The sequence below is a fragment of the Ceratotherium simum genome, chromosome 11 (assembly GCF_057802395.1).
Source record: "Ceratotherium simum simum isolate JZ-2026a chromosome 11, ASM5780239v1, whole genome shotgun sequence".
NCBI classification, from domain to species: domain Eukaryota; kingdom Metazoa; phylum Chordata; class Mammalia; order Perissodactyla; family Rhinocerotidae; genus Ceratotherium; species Ceratotherium simum.
The window spans coordinates 57,156,536-57,179,936 of NC_141910.1; positions in this window are offsets into that span (position 1 = coordinate 57,156,536).

Below are 23,401 nucleotides of genomic sequence, written 5' to 3' on the forward strand. Positions count from 1 at the left end.
CTCCTCTTGTTTTGGGGCTCAGTGCCCACCACTTACTGTCCTGAAAGTTTCCTAAAGGCTGAGTTATTAAGCTCCAAGTCCAGCTGCCTGGGAAAAGGGGCTTGAAGGAGGGACAGTCAGGGCTTGTTGCGGCTGGGGCTGCAGTGTAGGGGACGTGGTGTCATGGGGTGCAGAGGAGCACGCCGGCAGACTGAGTCTGCCTAGACTCGGACCTGTTCCCTGCTCTGGGTTTGAAGTCATCAGAGCGATTTCTTGTCTTTATCGATGGCATAACCAAGCCTTTCTCTACTCACTAAAGCCTGACAGGCCAGTTTAGCCAGGGTTCAGGCATCCCCTCACTTTCTCTGAGGGACATGGGCTGCTGGTTGGAGGGAAGGAAGTGTGAGCAAGCCAAGGTGGAAGGGCTGGCTCTGCAGGGACTCCGAGGTGGGGAAAGGTCTGGAAACCTGGAGTGAACCACAAGCAACACAGGGACACAGAGCCAAAGCTGCTCTGGGTGGTAGTTGTGTCCACCAGATGCCATCCAGGTCTGTGGAATGGTCCACACCAGATGCAACCCCAGACTCTCCTGCACCTTGCCAACACACACGGATGTGTCTCACATCTCTACCAAAAACACAGGCTGACCCCAGATCCTTCCCCTGGGCTTTGTCTGAAACCTAAAGGATAACATTCTCTAAGATCTGAATTCAGACCTAAATACTACTTTGGATAGAAACTCCAAACCTTTTTCCCGATGTTGACTTGGACTTGGACAATATCTCTAAACTCTTTTTTTGTGTGTGAGGAAGATCAGCCCTGAGCTAACATCCATGCCACTCCTCCTCTTTTTGCTGAGGAAAATTGGCCCTGAGCTAAAATCCGTGCTTATCTTCCTCCACTTTATGTGGGACTCCGCCACAGCATGGCCTGACAAGCGGTGCATCGGTGCGCGCCCGGGATCCCAACCCGGGTCTCCAGCAGCGGAGTGCGCACTTAACAGCTGCGCCAGGAGGCCGGCCCCAACAGTACCTCTAAACTCTTAACGTTGACCCCAAACCAGATCTCAACAGCGTCTAGTATATAACCTATCCTTAAGCTCTAGGTAGAAGCCCAGCCCCTACTGAAACCCAGACACCAAGCTTCACTTGAAACAGGATCTCATCCTAACCCATAGCCTCATCCTAACCCTGACCTTGACCCAGACACTAACTATAACTAAATCTTTCCCCTGGAAACTCAAACTCTAACGTTAACCCAGCCTTAAACCTAACCCAGCCAAGAAATATTTTTAAGGTCTGGCTCTTCTGAGCTGGAATTTGGTACCCACACCCATCATCTGTAGGGGAGGAAATTTTCCCTTTATCCTCTTATATTCTCTGGCTAGGTCTGAAAAAAAAAAAACAAAAAAACCCAAACAGACAACAGGCAGATTAGCAGGAGAAAAGGTATACAAATTTATTTGATGTTGAAAGTTTTATGGGGCACGGGGGGGCTTCAAAGAAAAAGAGAAAACTCCCAAAGAAACAGCTAGGCTTGGAGGCTTTTATACCATCTGGAAAAAAGAGGATAAATTTAAAGAGAAGTGACAAGACAATGCAAAGGGACCTTGAGCTTCTAGGAGCAGCAAATTGTAGGAAGGCAAATATATGGGAAGGCTAATGGTGGTTAAGGACGAGTTAGTAGGGCCTGTTTGTGGAGACTCTTGGTGCCATCTCGTTTCTGGTGGTAAGGTTGTTACTCCCTTCCTGGTACCGGAAGTGGATGGGAGTGGGGTACTTTCACAAGGGGAATTTATGATCTGTTTTCAGACAAACAGGGGGACTGAAGGGAGCTCATCCTGTGTCTGCTTTTTCTCAATTAGTTTCAGCTCAAAATAATCATTATGCCAGATCATGTATTTTGGGGTGGATATCCTGATCTCCTATACATCCTTCCCCTTCTTGCTCCTCCACTCCCCTGTCTGTTGCTCTGGGCTCCCTAATGTGATGACCCCTGTCCCCTAGGCAGGGTTTTGAGTCTTGAACTTTTAACTTATAGCATTGCTTTTTGATTCTTAAGGCGGAAGACTAGCTGATTTGATGATAGACAAATCCTGGGCAGTGTATTAATTGAGGTGAGTGGGTTAAGGTGTCACCCTTTTGAGGATCAATTTGTATTGAGAATCTCTGTTATCAAACCCCAGGCTCTTGGGATGAGTGGAGAAAATTTTAAAATAGATACAGTGTTGGTGGAGGGGGAACAGAGTATCGCTTTTTGCTTGAGTTCATCTTCTCTCTATGCCCCCCTTTCCCAAACTGTGATGTAGGGATACAGTAAAGATTAGATGACCTAATATAGGAATAGTGCTTAGAGAACTCAATAAATGTTTATTATTGTTATTATCTTCATAGTTCTTCTATTTCTTAGGCCCTGAATAGATCTAAAACCATTTAAATTTTCACAAACATAACTTGAAAACGTGAACGCAATTTTTCACCATCTTTTCAGCAAAAGCTACCATTGGAAATACAAACACTTTTGGTAAAGGTAACCTCTTGGAAGGACAACTCCATAAATTTCTGTAGGTAACTTTTCTGTTGAGTAGAGAGATCAGTGGAAGATGGTAAAAGAAGGTACACGTGTGTAGCAGAAATCATGTCTCAGCACATTTCGTTTGATATGACACAGGGAAAGAATGAAACCTTTGGAGTTAGACACACAGGTTTATTAGAGCCAAGATCTGTTGCCTACCAGTTGTGGGCAACTCATTCATTCGCTCATTTGAATCATGTCTCAATCCCTTCTGTGTCTCAATCACTGAACAGAGTAGGTGTCCTTCCAGCCCTTGGGGAGCATTCAATTTAGTGACATAGATAATAAACATGCAAACAAACATATGTAATTACAATTTGAGGTAAAATTTGAGATGTAAAAACGGGGTGTAGTGAGAGAGGATAACAGGAGAAGAGGGTCCTCAGTTTTGGGGGGGTCGAGGAAGGGTGTTCTGGGGCTAAAGAGTGAGTAGGAGTTACTCAGTGGAAGAATGGGGGAGAGAGCTTGATTTAGACAACAAGGCTCTTAACTGGAGGGGAATTCGACCTTATTTCTCAGTAGTGTTAGTGGTGCCTGTGTGTGACTCTGTCACCAGCAGAAACTCAGCTGTTCCATATCATGTTAAAATTAAATGGGTCGTCACTAGACCCCTTGCTGGATCTTGTTAGTTCATACCTTGATAAAGAAGCACATATATTATTACTACATCACAAGAGTATTTTTAATAGACTATTTAGAGAGCTTTACGTTCACAGCAAAATTGAGCAGAAACTAAAGAGATTTCCCATATACCCTCTGACTCTCATATGCGCAGCTTCCCCCACTATCAAAACCCCTCACTGCAATGGTACGTCACAAATGTATTTTTAAAATGGTATTTTGATAACTGTATTTGATATGATTGGTTCTCTTTGTAATCCTATACATTTTATTTTATGGGTTGCAAAACATTCTGAGTAGGGTACCATAGGCTTCACCTGACTGCTAAAGCCGTCCAGGGCACAAAGAAGGAGTGGCCTGCTGAAGCCCTGAGACAGGAAGGGCAGGAAGGCAGCCCCAGTGTAGCAGGAGTAGAGTCAGCCAGAAAGAGAGGGGCGGGATATTGAAGAGCCTTGAAGACCACTTTGAAGACTTTGATTTTCTCTTATGGAAAATGGGAAGCAATTGGAAGGTTTTAAGCAGAGATTGACTTCGTGATTTGACTTACATTAAAGCACTACCACCACCAACAATAGCCTCTTCAACGTCGCACGGGAGAAAAGGCATGTAGGGTTGGTAGAGATCAAACACCTGGACTAGGGTGATGGCAATTGAAATGTAGAAAAGGGGATGGAGTTAGTATATATTTTGGAGGTGAAATTGGAAGCTTGTAGTAATGAATTCGATGTGGGAGGTGAGAGAAAGAGAAGTGTCAAGGATGATCCCACGGTTTCTTACTTAAGTCACCGGCAGATGATGGTGCCATTGTCTGTGATAAAGAAGAGAGGAGGGGCAGGTGGAAGGGGAGTGTTCAGTTTCTCAGACATGTCAATTGAGATGCCTGTGAGACGTCCAAACGCATGTGTCAAGTAGGCGAATGGATAAATGAGTCTGGAGCTTAAATGAGATCTGGGTCGGATATAGGAATTTGGAGATGCCAACACATAGATGACATTGAAAATCATAGAGATGAATGAGGCTGCCTTAGGCGAGAGTAAGATGAGAAAAGGACCCAAAATGGCTCTGTGGAACTTCAAAATTTAGAGATGGTCTAATAATGGATAATCATAGTGATAACACAAGGAACTAGTATTTATTGAGGGCTTACCATGTGCTAGGCATTGTTCTAAAAGTGCTGCATGTATTTATTCTTTTATTTTCACAACAACCTTAGCAGTAAACTGAGTCACGAGAGGTCAAATATTTTGCCCAACATCACAGTTAGTAGGTGGAGGAGCTCAGGGTATGAACCCAGCAATCTCGCTCCAGAACTTCTTCCTTTAATCCCTGTGGAGCCTGGGTCAGGGCAGCCAGAGGAGCCAGGAGATAGAAGGAAAACCAGGAGTGTGATGTTCAGAAAGCTAAGAGTAGAGAGTTTCAAGGTGGAGGAGTGGTTATCCTGGTCAGATGCCTCTTGGGTTCAGTAAGATGAGCTCCAAAGAGTAGCCATTGGATCTGGCAACATGGAGGTTGTAGGCAACATCAGAAAAAGCAATTCTGGTGGAGTGGTAGGAGGGTAGGAGTGGGAACTAGTTAGCTTGGCTTGGAGAGAGACAGAGCTGAGGATGTGGAGATGGCATTGTCCTTAACTGTCCCCTGAGGATAGGATAGTTGCTTTGCAGGGTAGTTATAAAATTTGGAGAATGTGTATATAAGGAACACAGCACCGTGCTTAGCACACAATAGGCACGCAATAAATGTTAACAATTTTAATCCATGTCTGCATAAATCCTGAGGTCATAAGGGCCTGCAGTATTGGTGACACGGCGGCAAGAATTTGAGTGCACAACATTCGATCCAGCCAGCATATGGAAGTCCGGGCACCATGACAAGTTCAAAGAGGGTTCAGGATGAAGAAGACAAACTCTACCGCTGGATGAATTGACAGACTGGTACTAGATGAAAGGCCTACCTATAAAAAGGTAAGAAGGCTGTCCAGGACACACCGGATCCATGAGTATGCGAATAGGGAAGGTAGGAGGAGTTCAGGGGAGAGATCTCTGGGGTTGGCTGCGATGATGCACTTCCCTGGAGAAGAGACGGACCATATTGCCAGTCTCCCTGTTTCTGCAGATGGAATGAGGGACTGGGTGGGGCAGGGGTGGTGGCTTTGACCTGAGCCTGGTAGGCATCAGGCGAATCTGTCAGTCACATGCATCCCTCCTCGCATGGCAATAACACTTCACATTTAGAGGCACCTCTCTCCACAGGGCTGAAAGCAATTTGTCAACAGAACAGAATGTGTCTCATTACTCCTCCCCAGCCAGCCTCCCATCCCGCTGTGACTGACGGCTTGGGCTTGTAGGAAGGAGTCAGAGGACACTGGTGTGACTGAAGGCAGCGTTAGGGAGCTCCCACAGAAGTCACTTGGAGCTCAGAGTCAGAAAGCTGGGTGTAGACATGGGATGTTCCTGGAGTTCCTCAAAGCTGCTCCTCAAAACCTTCCTGAGAGGGGCAGGCAGTGAAAGCAAGACTCCTTACCCTTGGACCCCTTAACTGCTCCTGCTTCCTGGAGAAAGGGGGATCCAGCCCGGCACCCGGTCCCAGCCATCTGCCCTCAGAGGAGCCACTGGCATTTTCTTTGCCCCTGAGGCTGTGTGATGATTGATGAAGCTGGGCTTCTCTGTATTCTCATAGAAGACAGCTCCCCCTTTGCTGGGACCCCTGACCTGTGCCCTTGACAGGAATCCTGGATTCGGGGGGTGATGAGGAAGGGCCAAGTAGGTCATGGTGGAGGGGCTGCATGACAGAGCTGTGGGGGCTGTGGGAACTGGGGGAGGCCACGTGATGCACAGGCACCCAGATCTCCTGACCGCCAGCCCTGGATTCTTTTGGGTGCTGTGTGGCTTTCTGAGTCATGAGACACTTGCCCCAGTTTTCCTGATATTAGCACATGGCTCTTCAGTAAGTATTCTCCTTCACACCATTTATGTAAAACCATCTGCCAGTGTGTGGAGTGCCCTTGGTAATTCCTGCAGAATCTCTGGGTGCTGGGCGCAGTCTTTGGAGGCAGTGGAGTGAGGTGAGCCTGGGGCAGACTGCAGGGTCTTGCAGATGTGCCAGAGTGTCTGTCGTGTGGAACTAAAGAGAAATTCTCTTTTTTCACTCACTGTGTCTTCTCCTTCTAGCCCACCTAATCCCAGCCATCATTCAAGGCCCAGGTTAAGTTCCACTTCTTCTAGAAAGCCCTCTTTGATAAGTTATTTTTTTTTTTGTACTTTTCCTTTATTTTATGTTTTTATATTCAGGCAAAATTTACGTAATGTAAAATTAGCCATTTCACTTTAAGTGAAAAATTTAGTGGCATGTAGTACATTCAGAGGTGTTTGCAACTATCACCTCTATTTAGTTCCAAAACGTTTTTATCACCCCAAAATGAAGCCCTGTGTCCATTAAGCAGTTACTCTCCTCTCCTCCCCACCCCCACCCCAGAATGGCAACCACTCGTTTGCTTTCTGTCTCAATGGATTTACCTGTTATGGCTATTTCACATAAATAGAATCATACAATACAGGACTTTTTGTGCCTGGCTTCTTTCAGTTAGCATAATGTTTTCTAGGTTCATACACGTTGTAACACGTGTCAGTAATTTATCCCTTTTTGTGATTGAGTAATATACCATCATATACATATGTGTGTATATATATATATACACACACACACACACCCCCCACAATTTGTTTATCCATTCATTTGCTGATGGACGTTTGGGTTATTTCCACTGTTTTACTATTGTTGATGGTGTTTCTATGAACAGTTCTGTATAAGTATTTTCTTTTTTTCATTTCTTTTGGGTATATACTTAAGAGTGGAATTGCTGGGTCATGTGGTAATTCTGTTTAGCTTTTTGAGGAATCCTCAAATTGTTCTCCACAGCAACTGTACCATTTTGCATTCCCTCCAGCAAACCTTGATCATTTTATTTCGTAGTTAAGTCTTGTACAAAGGAAAGTGTCGTATTTTTTGCCTGTGTTAGACGCCTTCTGAGTTATCTATCTCTGTTTCTATACCATCTTTTAACTTAATTCTAAGCTCCACAACCTCAAGGGCAAGTCCTCATTATTTGTTCATTATTAATTCATGGATTCAATTAGTACTTAGCAGTATAATTTGGTAGCTAAGAGTCCTGGCTCTGGAATCAAACTACCTGGGTTCAAGTCCTGGATCTGCCACTTGCCAGGTTACAATTTAGGGAAAGTTATTTCACTTCCCTGCATCTTGATTTCTTCAGCTGTAAAATGAGAATAATGATAGTTGTATTAGTTGCATATTGCTGCTGTAACACTTACCACACACTTGGTGGCTTAAAGCAACACCAATTGATCATCTTACAGTTCTGGAGGTCAGAAGTCTGAAATGGATCTCACAGGGCTAAAATATAGGAGAGCAGGGCTGCCCTTCTTCTGGGGGCTCTAGGGGAGAGTCTGTTTCCTTACCTTCTCCAGCTTCTAGAGGTGCCCACATTCCTTGTTTCACGGTTCCCTTCCGTCTTCAAGCCAGCAATCATATCACTCTGACCTTTGCTTCTATCCTAACATCTCCCTCTCTGACTGACCCTCAGTGTCCCTCTTATGAGGATCCTTGTGATTACATTGGGCCCACCCAGATAATCCAGGATAATCTCCTCATTTCAAGGTCTTTAACTTAACCACATCTACAAAGTCCTTTTTGCCATGTAAGGTAACATATTCACAGGTTCAAGAGTTTAGGGTTTGGACATATTTGTGGGGGCCATTATTCTTTCTACCACAATCGTATTACCTTATAAGATTATTTTGAGGATAAAATGAGGTATTCCACAAAGCACATGTACCCAAAGATGTTAGACATTGCGGCTACTCCTAGCAAGGATGGCTGTGCCTGTGGCTACTCCTGGCCAAATGCTGTTAGATTTAGTGCCTTGAACATAGCGAGTGCCCTGTAGGTATCCAGGGACTGCATGTGTCTGACTCTGAAAGTCCCAGTGATGTTGCCTCCTAAGAGTGGACTGCCTTTTCTCAATAAGAATAAGTCACTCATCAAACTCCCCATGTCAGAGTCCTCTCTGGCATTCCACTTAGTTCAGGCCTATCTCTTTGGGATAACAAACTTGAGCTCTAAAACTCTGGTCTATCCCAGAAGTCTTACATGTTTTTGTGGTCTCTGAATTACAGAATCAAAGTTATGGGTCACAAAAGATACATCTGATAAAGGACTGTTATGCAAAATATACAAAGAACTCTTAAAACTCAACAATAATAAAATAAACAACCTGATTAAAAAATGGGCCAAAGACCTTAACAGACACTTTACCAAGAAGATATACAGATGGAAGATAAGCATATCAAAATATGTTCCACATCATATGTCATCAGGAAAATGCAAATTAAAACAACGATGAGATACCACTATACATCCATTAGAATGGTCAAAATCCAGAACACTGACAACACCAAATGCTGGGGAGGATGGAGAGCAACAGGAACTCTCATTCATTGCTGGTGGGAATGCAAAATGCTATAGCCACTTTGAAAGACAGTTTGGTGATTTCTTACAAAACTAAACATACTCTTACCATACAATCCAGAAAGCTCATTCCTTGGTATTTATCTGAAAGAGTTGAAAACTTATGACGACACAAAAACCTACACACAGATGTTTCTAGCAGCTTTGTTCATAATTGCCAGAACTTAGAAGCAACCAAGATGCTCTTCAGTAGGTGAATGGATAAATAAACTGTGGTACATCCAGACAATGGAATATTATCCAGCACTAAAAATAAATGAGCTATCAAGCCATGAAAAGACATGGAGGAAACTTAAATGCATATTACTAAGTGAAAGCCAATCTGAAAAGGCTACATACTGTATGATTCCAACTATATGACATTCTGGAAAAGGCAAAACTATGGAGACAGTGAAAAGATCAGTAGTGCCAGGGGTTAGTGGGGAGGGATGAAGATGTCGAGCACAGAGCATTTTTAGGGTAGTGAAAATATTCTGCACGATACTATAATGCTGGATGCATGTCATTATGCATTTGTCCAAATCCATAGGAAGCACAAAATCAAGAGTGAACCCTGACGTAAACCATAGGCTTTGATTATGATGTGTCAATACAGGTTCATCCTTGATAAAAAAATATATCACTCTGGTGCTGGATGTTGACAGTGGGGGAGTCTGTGCATGTGTGGGGGCAAGGAGGATATGGGGAATCTTTGCACCTTCCTCTCAATTTTGCTGTGAACCTAAACTACTCTAAAAAAAAAACAACTCTTAAAAAAAAAAGTTCTGGGTGCCTGGGAAGACATTGTGAAGCTTTAGAACCCAAGGTTGGGAGATATCTACATACAAAAGGAGGCGGGTCTGGAACTTGTGTTGAACCACTAAAGTTTTTGAATTGCTGTCCCTGATGGACTTTTAATCCCAAAGAAAATTCTGCTTATAAGAGACGTTTCACTATGCAATGGTGGAGGGAGGATCCCTAAAAACTTCTCGTTTTGTGTGTTGCTCCAGGAGACGGGCCAGAGAATGAAGAGAGAATGGGGACAAGAACCTTCAGACAACATGGCGCCTGTGTGTAGTCACTTAGTCACTCTGGGAGAGGAGGGAGGAGACTTTGCCACTGCTGTTGTCAGGCAGCTGGGCTAATTGCATTTGCTGTAGCAGCCCCAGTGGGAGATGGACAGCTGCTCTCAGATCTCATGGCAGGAGCAGAGATTCCTTCCCTGTGTGTAATTTGGGGGCCCTCAGTGACTGGAGGCCAGGTCCCTGGACCAGGGGGCAGTGGGTGGGGCTGGGGAATGGAGGGTTTGGCTCTAGTGAAGACGCTTGAGTTCCTTAATTTTCCCCTCTTGGCCTTGCTCACTCCGTCTGACAAAGGGGGGTGGTCTGAAGATCTTTCACAAGTCCTAGTAGCCTGTGATTCTATAATTGTGTAGAGAGTTACACCAAAGAATTTTTAAATAAATACTCCTCAGATGATTCATGTGAAGATCATATGAACAAAGTGTAATTCTTGGATTTTGGCTCAGTCCATGGAAACCTCTGGCTCATGCCCTGCCCACTTAAGTTTTCTCATCTGCAACACTTAGAGAACCCTGAGATCTTCTGAGTTCTGCCTTTTATCCACACCCTAGTTTTGCCATGACCAGCAGACCCCTTGGGGCTGTAAGTGGCTCCAGATTTCCTAGGGTGAATTCTACACTGATGGTCATGGAATATTTCCCAAGAAATAGAGAAAGAAAGGTGCTTTCTTGGCCACCGTGGTTGTGGAAAAAGAGAACCAGAGGTTGAAACTCCTGAGGCTGAAGCAGGATTTAAATAGCTTTCCTGGCAGGACCACCCCCAGGGACCACAAAGGACATGGCCTGAAAACTAGAGCGACAGCAGGTGACCAGAGTTTATGACCTATAGGGAAGAGTCAACCCTTTGGACACTTTCTGGAACCCCTGAACTTTGAAGAGAAGCTGAAGAGTTCTAGAATGAAATGGATCATTCTAGTAGTTGGAATGATATTCTACTGCAAGAGGAGAAAAGTCAAGCCACATGGGTAAGAGAGGAAGTGGCCCCACCAGGGCCCAGTGTGGGGAGAAGGGGGAAGTCAGAAAGAGGGAGGAGCAGCAGAGGGGGCTGCCTGAGCAGAGGTCCGGGGACAAGGACAGGCTCTGTGTGTTTGGGAAGCTACCAGCAGCTGAGTGTTTCTGGAACGTAGGGTGAAGGGTGGGGAGCGACGAGCTGCAGCTGGAGAGGTAGGCAAGGGCCTTTTTCCTTGTCCCACTAGCCCTTGTTCCTTGTCATCAGGTGCACGCTCTCTCTGTCTCCTTATTTCCACGGCAGCTGCAGGCTCTTCACTCAAGGAATTGTCACTTCAAGCCGAGAACAAGCAGAACAACAAACTCTCAAGAGAAATCTGTGCTTTTCCCAAAGTGTTGTTTGCAGAGTGGGAAGAAAGAAACTTAACACAAGATATTTGGGGCTTTGGGGACAAACAGTGTATTTTGCACATTGCTGCAGGGCATTAGGGTGTCCTCTTGATGCTTAATTACATCCTGCGTGTTTTCGTGGAAAATGCTGAGGTCACAGCACGTTTGCAGGAGCACCTTTCCGGCAATGTCTGACGATGCCTTTCCCCTTTCCTAAATATTAACCCTCAAAAGCAAGTTAGACTCCATCGCAATCTAAGCAAGGGTTTCAGGAATAGAATAAAAGGGAAAAGAGGAAGCTCCTCTTTCTCAGTCTTGCTAGACACAGGAGATGTGGCTGTGATACAATCTGTAGAGGTGGCCGGAGCCCCACATGTCTGAACTCATCCTGATCAGTGGCTGTGAGGGAAAGTGCACCATGTCACAGTCAGGTGACTTCTGTTTCAGTCCTTTTGTCCACTGTCTAGCTGTGTGAATTTGTGTCTCATTTTCTTAACATCAATGTTCCCATCTGCAAAATGAGACATTGAATTAGATGGTCTCTTCTTGTTCCCAAATGCTATGCATGGCCAATGGAAAAGTTCTTCCTCCAACTATGAATCCTTCTGCCCATTTTATCTTAAACACTTTTTGATGGTGTTTATTATTTATAACCAGCTATTTTCAAAGCAGTTTTGAGTCTTACAACAAGAGATCTGATTACAACGGAATCATTAGAAGGCAATAAATATCCAATGTCATTTGATAGGTGGTAGTGACGGGGTGAAAAATATGCCAGAAACCTAGGACGAAAGCACCTTCTTTTAAGTAAGTACTAAAGGAGAGCTCCGAGTTTCCTGGCTGCCAGAGAGAAGAAAAGCCCCCATCCCCTGCTCAGAAAGAGCCCTTCATGATGGAAGAGCTGGAGGTTTGCCGACACCTATGTAAGAGGTGCAGTGAGCATTTGAATATACAAATCATCAACAGCGCTTCTGTCAAGACACAGGATACTCAAGATACTCCACATGCGGCTTTGTTTACTTTCCCTCTCTTAGCGATTTCCATTTCCTTTGTAGAAATGAAACAGATGTGTCTAAGAAACGGATGAAGGTTGACAAAGTTAAAGTTTGCATGGAGCATTTTCTAGAAAGTGGGAGAAATAAGCAGGGTTTGCTCTTTGTGGGGGTGGATGTGAAGCTTGAGCCTCCCCTCCCGAGGTGCCAGCCCCCTCGGTCCCGGAGCGCCCACATTGCATGTGGGATGTGAGCCTCTTCTCTGTCCCAGCTCTCCTTCCTGATCCAAGCAGCCTGAAGGCAATCCTCTCCCCTCCCCTAAGCAGACGCCCCAGGAGCCCCTCTAGGGAGCCAGCACCAGGCTTCTGAACAACTCTGTTCTCCTACTGACCTAGAAAAACCTTTTGGGAGCCTGCCTTTCCTATTCTGAAGCTGAGAAAATGTCACGTACTGAGTAGATATTCTGCACAGCAACCTGTTGAAACCAGAGAAAAGAAAACTTAGCCTGAAAATGAGAAAGTTTTATGTTCTGCAGCTGCAGCAACAGAAATACATGTCTGCTGCCTGAACACTGGCAGAGACAGAAAACCATCCTTCAAACGACTCTGATTCTGACTCTCAATAAATTTGGGAGCTGCTCTGGGAACTGAGGGCTCTGAGACCTACTCTCTCTCCACCGCATGTGTGAGTAGCTCACATTAAGGATAATATAAGATACGTGGGCACCCAGACACTAACAGAATTTAACTCCTAGCATGGTGGAAGCATTATGTGTGTGTATGTGTTTAACTTAGGGCTGGGGAAAAAATGCTAAATTAAGAGCTCAGAGCATTGGTTCTACATCCATCCTTAATACTACATGACTTTTAAAACTGAAAGTGTTCACTTCAGTCTAATCAGCCTGCACACAGGGTGGAGGCTCAAGTGAGAGGCTCAGATGATCCCACACTCAGTATAAAGATCGGTTGGGCTGGAGCCTTGGGCATCTTCTAACTAGGAAAGCCCAAGAACTCGAATCTTATTAACACCTTCCTTGCTATTCTTCCTAATTTCCTCCTGTCTACTGAAGTCCCCCAGTCCCATCCTTAATTTGCTTTCCGTCTATACTAACTCTGACTCACAGTCTCATCTTATTTCTTCTTTGAAATTCCCCCTGACTACTCAAACCAGCAGTAATTATAGGATTGTAAATGCAGAGACGCTCAAGGTTGGCAGGGCCTTGGAAAACACTTCGCCTCCCCTCTCCTTCAAGGGAAGGGATTCCTTAGAAAGTATGGTCCTCCAGCTTCTGCTTGAACACTGCTAGTGATGGGAAGCTCACTGCCTCTTGTATAGTATACTATTCAGGAACTGGTGCTCTGGGGCCAAATAGAGTTAGGTTTGAAATCAGCTCTGCCACTTACTAATTGGTTGTTCTTTGGCAGTTTTTGCAACCTGTCTTTGTCTAAGTGTCTTCATCTCTGCAATGGAGTTAATAATAATATCTACTGGATAGTGTTATTGGCCTACCCTTGGGTTTTGACCAAGGTTGTGTCTTTTAGAGGCTAGCATTTATAAAAGATAATTTTAGGGAAATTGTATCTTTTCATTTTTAAAGACATCAAGACTTATAGATATCTGAACTGTGGAATAAAGCCAGCGCGTATACACAAGACGTTTACACAGAAACGTATTCCACTCCAGACAGTTGATATTGGGTGTATTAGTTTGCTAAGGCTGCCCTAACAAAGTACCACAAGCTGGGAGGCTTAAACAATAAAAATGTGTTGTCTTGGCAGGGTTGGTTCCTCTTGAGGGCTATGTGGGAAGGATCTGTTCAAGGTCTTTCTCCTTGGCTTTCAGATGGCCATCTTCTCCCTGTCTCTTCACGTCGTCTTCCCTCTTGTGCATCTCTTTCTGTGTCCAAATTTCCCCTCTTTATAAGGACAGCAGTCATATTGGGTGACAGCCCATCCTAAACACCTCATTTTAACTTGATTACCTCTGTAAGGACCCTGTCTCCAAATACAGGTACATTCTGAGCTACTGGAGGTTAGGACTCCAACATATCTTTTTTTGAGGGGGACATAATTTACCCCATAACATTGAGTAATGGACAAGATAGCATGCTGGGCATCCAGGGGCCTTGGGTTGGGTCCAAATTCTATCAATGACTAGTTGCATGATTCTGGCTGAGTCTTTGGACTTGGATTTTCCCCACTGTGACGTAGCAGTGTTGACTTGAATGACCACCAAGGTCCCTTCTAGCCCTAGAGTGGCTCATTTGTTTTGACAATGAACTGATAGAGATTCAAAGGGAAGATTCTAAGTGTGGGGCTCAGATAGTCGGGGGACAGGTGCTTTTGAGTAAGGAGTCTTACGCTGTTCAGTTGCCCTCAGATCACACCATCTGGGTTGCAAGAAATAGCAGCCTTCCATGGTTCTGAAAGAATCCTTTCTCCCTCTAACATCCTGTTTACAATCCTGTTGCTTGGGGAATGGCCCTATTTTATCTACAGTGCTGTATTTTGAAGGCCTTAAAAGCTCCATAAAGCAATGATTTGGGGTGAGGTAGCTGAAGAATTCAGTGACTTTAAGAGCATATTTGTAGTATTTCATAAAAATAAATCAACTTTTACCTTTTATGGGAATAAACATTTTCAGCTGGGAATGTTGTGTTTTTTCTTCCCCTCGACTCTAATTCTTAGAGTACTCTTGCAAAGAGGGTAGCCAGTAGAGTCCTTTGTGCATTTCTGCCTCTTGACATAGTGTTGAAGTCATCATAGGATGGTTTTATTTTTGTTAAGTGATAGTGTTTAAATGTTGATCCATTTCAGCAGAACACCGAAGCCATCAACATATAATTGCATTAATATTAATTCTCATTTCAATGAGAAAGGTACTTTGTAATCACTTGTTATTTAACCCTGACTGCAACCTTTCCAGAAAAGGAGAGGACAAGTTGACAGATCTGCACAAGCTCTGAGATGAGCCATTGTGATCTCTTCTTTCAGGAACAGAGTGGAAAAAATGGCAAGCCCCTCCATCACAGCGTGGTACTGAGCACACATCAAGATTTTTAGGAAAGAAAACGGAGATTGGTGCTTTTTTGCTAGATGTAAGAATCTAGACCTAAGCCTATGCAGGCAAAAGTTTAGAGTTGTTGATGTTTGTCAAATGTAACTAGGAGATCCTGACTCAAAACAGATGTACCGAGTCATCTCTCATTCTGATGCACTTACTGATGCAGTGATGTGTTTGCCAATGTTTTCTCTTGGAGAAAGTAACTACCTCTTGGGATTTGGAACAGGGCATCTTCCAGCGGAAGGAAGATTCCCTCACAGATCCCTACAGTGATTGAGAGGGAATGCAAGCCAACATCCAAGGCCTTCCAGTTAGTGCTCCCTTGGCCAAAAAATTGCCATTTTGTCACACCTTGCAATAGGAACAACATGGCTAGCTGACCCCTCCCTCCTGAAGTGGAGCAATGAGTACTCTGGAAATCTGGGTACAGCAGGGAGCTTATAGGAAAGAGTCGTTTTCATCACACAGAATCTCACAGTCTGGCTCGGCTCTTGAGATGTGAGAAACTTAGGCTGCATCTGGACATTTCTCTTCATTTCTTTGTGAAGAAGTTGCCAATGGTGTTGCCTTGACTCTGATCAAGGAGATCTCCTGGGACACTTTCCTGCCAGGAGGGGCCCAAGGAGCTCAGATTGACTTGAGAGCAGCAGGGACCTAGACCTCTGCTGTTGGAGTACCTGGTGAGCCTAGGTCAACATCCTAAATTCCAGGCCAAATTACACCTGACTCATTCTGCCTCTCACTGCACCTTAAAGAGTAATTAACTGATGTATCATGGAAACTTCTGGAAAATATTTTGATCAGGGAAAATTGGTTTTATAGGTACTTAATGTTAAATCTTTTAGTAAGTAAAGCATTGCAATCAAGATAGTGAGAATCTTTAAAAATGATAGAATTTCCTCTTTTTGTGTCTATAACCAGGGAAGTCCCAGGGATGGGGCTTAGTTAAAAAATGCTTCTGCATGTGGAGGGGAGCTTGGCTGGCACGTGACTCTATGTGACCAGGCTCCTCTGGGAGCTAGTGTGAATTGGGTTTCAGAACTGTTCCCTAGATTTGGTTTGAGTTAACTCTGTCATTTCTATAGAGGTCAGGAATGGATCATTCTTCCGTTGTTTTACCTGCCGTGTCTTTTCTTTCCTAGGACAGGGCAGTGCCCAGGTCTCTACTTCTGCCTCTCTCTGTCTTCCCACAAAGCTCCCCATTCATCAAGGTCTTTTGTGGTCCTTACTTGTTCACTGAATAAATGTCTATTCCTCTCTGAAAGCAACCAGCTGTCTCTAGCCATCAATAGCTCCTCTCCTCACCCCCCATCACCATCACTGTCTCTGTTCTTTGGATACCAAGTTCCCTGACAGGTGGCCTAAGAGGGCAGGATGATGTTTGGGGCATCAGCTCTTCAGAGATTCTATCCTCTGGATAAGCAAAAGCTAGATTAGCATCCAAGAATTTTCCTCTTGAGGGACCAGCCCTCTGCTCCCAGCTGCCTTCTGGGAAGATGGGCAATGATGCTATCGACAATGTCCTATCAGAGGTCAATGGGAAAAAGAAAGCAAGCCCGCTCTGCATCATGCTGAGTCCAATTTGGTCATCCAGCAGGCATTCCCTGAGGGGCCAAGAATTGCCAGGCCTTGGGCAACACGGCCATGAACCCACTGTGCTTCCTAACTCGGGAATTTAGCCTCTTGAAAAAGACAAGATATCCACAGAGAGAGCTGCCTTATGTAAGACCCAGGATTAGCGTCTGCCACAATTACTTCTCAGCAACGAATCCATATCAGTTTTGATGAATAATTAAATGAATGAAGTGCCAAATGGCTTCTAGGAAGGAATGTCCAGGAGGGAAAGTGCTCTGAGATCTGGGGAAGTGAACGGAGAATTTTGGGGATGGCTCGGGCAGCCCTGAAAGACCTGCAGAGTTGACCAGACAGAAGAGCAGAGGGCCTTCCTGGCACAGAGTGGCACCAACGCTGGGAAGACCAGAACAGAACAGAAATGGAGCTGAATGTATGTATTTCTTTTAAAAACTTTTTTTTGTTTTCTTTTCCTCATTTTACTCTTTCCAACTTATTTTTGCGACTGTGCCCCCCACCCCACACTGTCTGATTTCCTCTTTGATATTACATTTTTTTTTAAACAGGCTGGGGAACTGCTGCATTTTAGTCTCTCACTCCTGCCAAGTTGTACTCCCAAGTCCTCTAAGCTCCACATGCAGCCAGAATAACTTTAGGATGAAGCTCATTAATAATGTGCATGGTAAATCACATCCTCTGTAGGAGGCCTGGAGAGGGGGGCTCTGCCCCTGTCATCTAGCTTTCAGAAATGGCAGCTCACACACAGGACGCCCCGTCCCCACAGCCTGAAAGGCTGAAGCCATCCACACAGCTGTCCTGGGGGGAAATTTCTTTGGCAAAATTTCTCCATCCGAGTGGGGCCTCCAGTGGAGGAGCTTGGTCTCCTTAAATCTAGTTGCTTCCTTGCCCAGCATCTTTTTGTATCTTCGTGGATATTCTCAGTTGGGGGAAGGGGATTTCCAATGGCATGTCACTTAGCGTGAGTACACCCATTAGTTACAATTAAACAGGCTGCTGCAATGATTACAAATAAATTTAGCACTGAAAGGATTGTGCTGATATTCAGAGCCATAATAGCGGCCTTCAGATGACAAATCAACCAGGCATTCCAGCAGGCTCTGAAGGGGCTCGGGGAGGGGTCGTCTCCCTGGCGGATGACCGCACAGTCTCAAAGGGCGATGCTTCCCGGGGGCAGATGCAGCTCAAGTCTATTTCAGGCAACATCCTCGAGCCCTGGGACCCTGGGAGCGTCTTCTTACTTTTCCTAACATTTGTGAACCATCTTTTCCCCTGCTCCATTCTGAATGCATTTGCATCATTCACCTCTGGCTTCCTTCTAGGAGGCAAAGATGCCCGCTGTTCACAGCAGGTTTTCCCTGTGATCTGGCCACCATCAGCCCCCGTGCCCCTGCAGGATCTGGAGGAAGACGAGAACGCAAGTCAACACCTCACCCCTTAAGCTGGAAACCTTTGGGTGGTCTTCCTGAGTCAGCCATCATCAGGTGAAGCCCAATCCCATTTTTTGCACATCTGGGTATCAGCCTGGCTGTTTTCTTCTCTGTTTCAAAAGGCTGTGCTATTGTGCCTTTCGCATCCGCTCCACCTCAAGGAGGCAGCACGTCACTAGACTTCTCAAAACAGGGACACAAAATCTGGGGGGAAAGGAGCATCAAAACCAAAACACAAAATAAATTGGGAGAGGAATGATGAATGGCAGGCAGGTTCCCTGAGCAGAATGCACGGGATCAAGAGGAACAGGGAATCGTTTATGGTTTATAATAATAAGACTTGACAGAATGAGCGTGACTGTTGCCGGTTATTGTGCTAGGCCTTTGCGTGAGGGCACATGGGGTGACGGTCAAGGGCATGATCTCAGTGCTTGATTGCCAGGCTTTGGTGCTAGCTAGCTGAGTGACCTTAGGCAAATAGCTTAACTTCCCTGTGCCTTAGATTCCCCATCTGTAAAATGGAGGCTAATTGTATTACCTACCTCACAGGATTGTTGTGACAATTAAGTGAGACAGTTTGCGTGAAATGTACAGAATAGGCTCTGTATCTCATGAAGGTCAGTTCTGTCACCTCAGTATTTTCCAATATTTAGTTATTATTACCTTCACAATTTTGCTATAGTCATGCACCCATGTATTTACTTAATATTTAAAGACTTTGTAAAACTTTTTAAAAATCACAAATGTAATAGATAAGTTGAAAGATGCACAGAGCATAAATATATAAATCAATAAATTATCACAAAATATCAAGAGACGGTAGATGGCGAGGACCTCGGAAACCCTCCTCCCGCCTTCCTCCTGCTTCTCCAGAGGTAACTTTATTTGGATTCTCACACTCTGTTGTTCGGTTTGCCTGTGTTTGCTCATTATATGTACAGATCACACAGTGTGTATGTTTTGTGTGTGTCTGACTTCTAGAATTCAGTACTGTGTTTGAAAGAATACTTCTATGTTGCACATGGCTGTGGTTCATTCATTTTCATTGCTGTGTAGTATTCTATTGCATGAACATGGCACCATAATTTGTTTATTCTGCTGATCATGGACATTTGTGCTGTTTCCAGTTTTTGGCTATTATGAATAATGGCAGTGTGAGCATTTTTGTACATTCTTATGAAAACATGTTTATGCTGAGTATATATTTAGGAGTGTAATTGCTGGGTTATAAGATATGGGTATGTTCAACTTTAGTAGGGAGTGTCAAATAGGCTTTCCAATGGTTGTACCAATTTACAGTCTCAACTATGCAAGTTTCTGTTGCTCTCCATCCTTACCAACACTTAGTGTTATCATTGTTTTCATTTAGCCCATCTGGGGATTATGTAGTGATACTTTATTGTGGTCTTAATTTGCATTTCCCTGATTCATAATGAGATTAGGCATCTTTTCATATTGTTCTATTTAAATATCTTCTTTTGTGAATGGCTGCTCAAATCTTTTATCTATTTTTTAATCTTTTTATTGATTTGTAGAAATTCTTTATATATTCTGGATACAAGCCCATTGTTGGTCACATGTGATGCAAATACCCTTCTCACTCTGTGTAAACTTAGTTTAAGCTTTAGATTTATCTTAAGTAGTAATATTTGTGAAATTGAGTTTGATGTTATTTTTTTCTAAAATATATTTCTATATTAGATAAAAGTTTGCTGCTGTTTCAACTAAAATGATTTCCTATACCACTGATGATATGCCTTATCCCCCTTTAGGAAACACTCCATCATCTCATTTAATCCTCACAAAGAACCTATTTGGTAGGTACCACTATTATCCTTATTTCTAGGTTTGGCATTGGAGGCACTGAGAGGTTTCATAACTCACCCACACACAGCTGAGATGAGGAAGCAGGTGTAGCTGCTTCCAGAGCTCAGACTGTTTCCACCATATCCGTGGTCAGCAGGCCATTTTATCACCTGTTGTACATTCTGGATCCTTGAGAGACCCTCTGCATCCCTACAGAGACTTGTATGTAGTGGAACTCTCAGCAACCATTTGGGGGATGGACGGAGGGATGGATGGATGGATGACATGGAAGGTCAGTGTTTTCACAAGGGTTCTCTGCCTGAGGAGGAGCCTATTCTCAGGCCAGCCCTGGGTGTCAGAAGCCTAGACCATGACCCCACAGCAGACCTTCCACGGCCCTTCTCTCCTGAGTGGCATTCAAGTGGGGAGAGATAAGAAAGGAATTGGAGTTGAGGTGAGGAAGTGTCCGTCCCAGCCTTGCCTTTGTTGGGGAGGGTGTGAGCTCATCTCCGTCAGTGCAGTGGCTGTTCTAGGAACTCTTGCTTGCAGAGGAAGCAGACACTAGTGGTCTGCCTACTCCGATAATTGTTAAGCCAGCTCTGTCTGAACGTCAGGACAGGGTAGGGATGTGGGCTCTCCTTTGGGATGACTTTCACACCCCTGGATGTGGGGGCATCCTCTGCTCCTTCTCTGGGCAGAGAATGGGCAGATTCCAGAATTAATTCCCATGTTCTTGAGACCCACTCTGTCTGACCTCACCTCACTAGTGCTTTTCTTTGCCCAGTGCAACTTGCCCTTGTTCACTCGAGCATTTGCTAGCTCTGTCCCAGGAGCTGATTTGAGTGATTCTGTAGAAAGGATGGTAAATTGGATTCTGTCTAAAGAACACTGATGAGGATCGCCACAGGGAGAGCTCTGCCAGGGACTGGGTGATTATGAACGTCACTGTTCCTGGCTATAACTCTCTTGAGGTGTTTGTTGAAACCTTGTTCATAATAAGTAGCCACCAGCACCTTTTCCCATTCTGAGTGCCGTGACGAGCTGTTCTGGACTCTTTCTGAGTGCTTGCCTGGGAAAGTGCTCGTTGTATTTAATAAATTGCATTGATTTATTGCCTTTATTGACCTGCTGAAGCACTCTGTATTATCAGAGGTGATAGCCTTCTTAGGAAAACAGGGACCGTCTCTTCATTAGCATCCATTTTTCTATGAGGCTTTGGAGGGTGAAATACCAAGATACACGGTGTTCATTCTGGTGATATATTGAACACCATCAGGGTGAACAATGGCTTTGGTATAAATCAGGTGGAGGGAAGGAATCAAGACTATTTGCTATAGGCTTGCTGGAGTTTTTGTGACGAAATGAGCAGGCTACTTTTCTTTCTTTCGGTGATGATAAGCTCCTCTCTTAATTTCCCACAGGGGAGTAGCAGCGGGCTGAAGTCGCTCTTCAGGGAGAAGCATACCTCCACAGCCAGATCCGTCTACGATGTTCCAGCACATGCCACTTGACGCTTGTGGTGTGACAGCAGGTAAATCACTTGCCACTTTTGTGCCCGTGCTTTTTGTCTGTGTCATTTGTGGCCTGACCCTCAACGTGACAAGCTTTCTTTCTATCCCTCTGCTTCCCACCCCAGATCCAGCTGGGGCTGAGACTAGCTCTGGGGCTTCCTGCATGCAGCAGGCCCTGCGTTTCAGGGAGGAGCCCAGATGAACCTGAGAGAGATGCCAGGAACCTAAGGGGCATTGATTCTCGACATATCCACCTCCTTCCACTGAATGTGGCCAGCCTCCTTCCCAGGCCTTGACTTAGGTTTTTCTCTTCCTCCTAGAGAAGGCTCACTGAGTCTGGTCCCTGCCTTCACCTCCTCACAGAGGATCCTGTGGGCTGAGGAGCCCCATTGCTGGCAGCTTTAGATCCTGACAACTCTAAATCCTCCTGCCTTCCTCGTGGATGTGTCCGTTGAGCACTCAAAGCTCCCTGGATCTTTCCCACATCTGGCCAGAAGCAGTTCCCTCTCCTTACACACTTAACAGAGGAGAACAAGCTTCCACTCCAGGGGACCTCAGATCAGCATTTGTGGGGAGCAGGGACAGTTCTAAATTTTAATCTAGTCCCAAGCTGTGTGACCTTGGACAGATTACTTAATTTCTCTGAGTTTCGGGTCCTTTATTTGCATGATGGGAATAATAATGCCAAACTCAAAAGATTATCGCAAGGACTAAATGAGTCAATGTTTGCCAAGTGCTTAGCAGAGTCTGACACATATTGCGTGTTCAAACAGTGCTAGCTGTCATTATTAGCGCAGTTTCTCTAACTGCACATTAAGCAGGTAGCACTCAAAGCTGTGGCCAACTCTGTCCGCTGTTCTCTGCAGGCCCTGGCGGTAAAATTGTGAGTGAGACTGACATGCCCTGCCTGCAAGGAGCTTATTGTTCAGTGGCTGAGACTGGCAATGAAACAGACAAAATATAGCATAAGAAGTTCTATGGGTGGTGCTGGTGGTGGTGGTGGTAGGGGGACATCTCTGATGACAGTAGGAGGGTATAGGAGGGACCTCTAATCTAGTCTAAGATCTTGAGCCAGCCCTCCTCAGGCTGTGTGGAGCCTCTAGAACTTGACTGGGACAAGATCGGCAAAGGAGCAAAGGCAGGGCTGAGGCCTTCTGTTCACAGATGAGCAAACATTCATGAAATCCACACACCCTCAACCCTGGCCAAGCCTGGCAAGGAAAAGCCTTCTACACCTATGATGTCACTTTGCCCTTTAAAAATTGTGCGTGATCAACCTGATTTCTCTTGATGGTTATTTGAAATACTTGCCCAAGGTCTTTCTTCCCTGCTGAATATGCGCCCCCTACAGGCAGGGCTCAGGGCTGGCTGTGTCGTCCACAGCAGTTAGCACAGAATATGGCACTTTTTCATGCTCAACAATATTAATACATTAATGAGATGGAACAGACATTGAGCTTTGCCATACTCTGCTTTTTAGAAATGCCCCAGGTCTTCGTACATGTCCCTCCTTTTCCCTCCTTCCTGCAAGTTGGTAACCGACTCCCAGTAGGAAGGACCTGGGCCCCCCTGACTGCCAGGGTTGGATCTCGAGCTGGGAGTTGTATTCACCCTGGCAAAGCAGCAGCCAGCATCCCCCTCCCAAAGCTGGTTTCGGCCCCTTTGCTCTGGCAGTGGGCTCCTTGTTCCTCAAGGCTGCCTGCACTTCTTTCTGATAATCGATGCTGCCCTTATCTTCGGAGGAAATGCTGCCCAGGTAGTGATATCACACACTGAATCGATTAAAAGCAGACCTTTGAACTCATCTGTTTGGAGAGGTCTCCAAAGAGTGAATCACTCAGTCCTCCCTTAACGTGGTCCCGATGCCTGCCAGAAACCCCGCCTGCAGCTCAG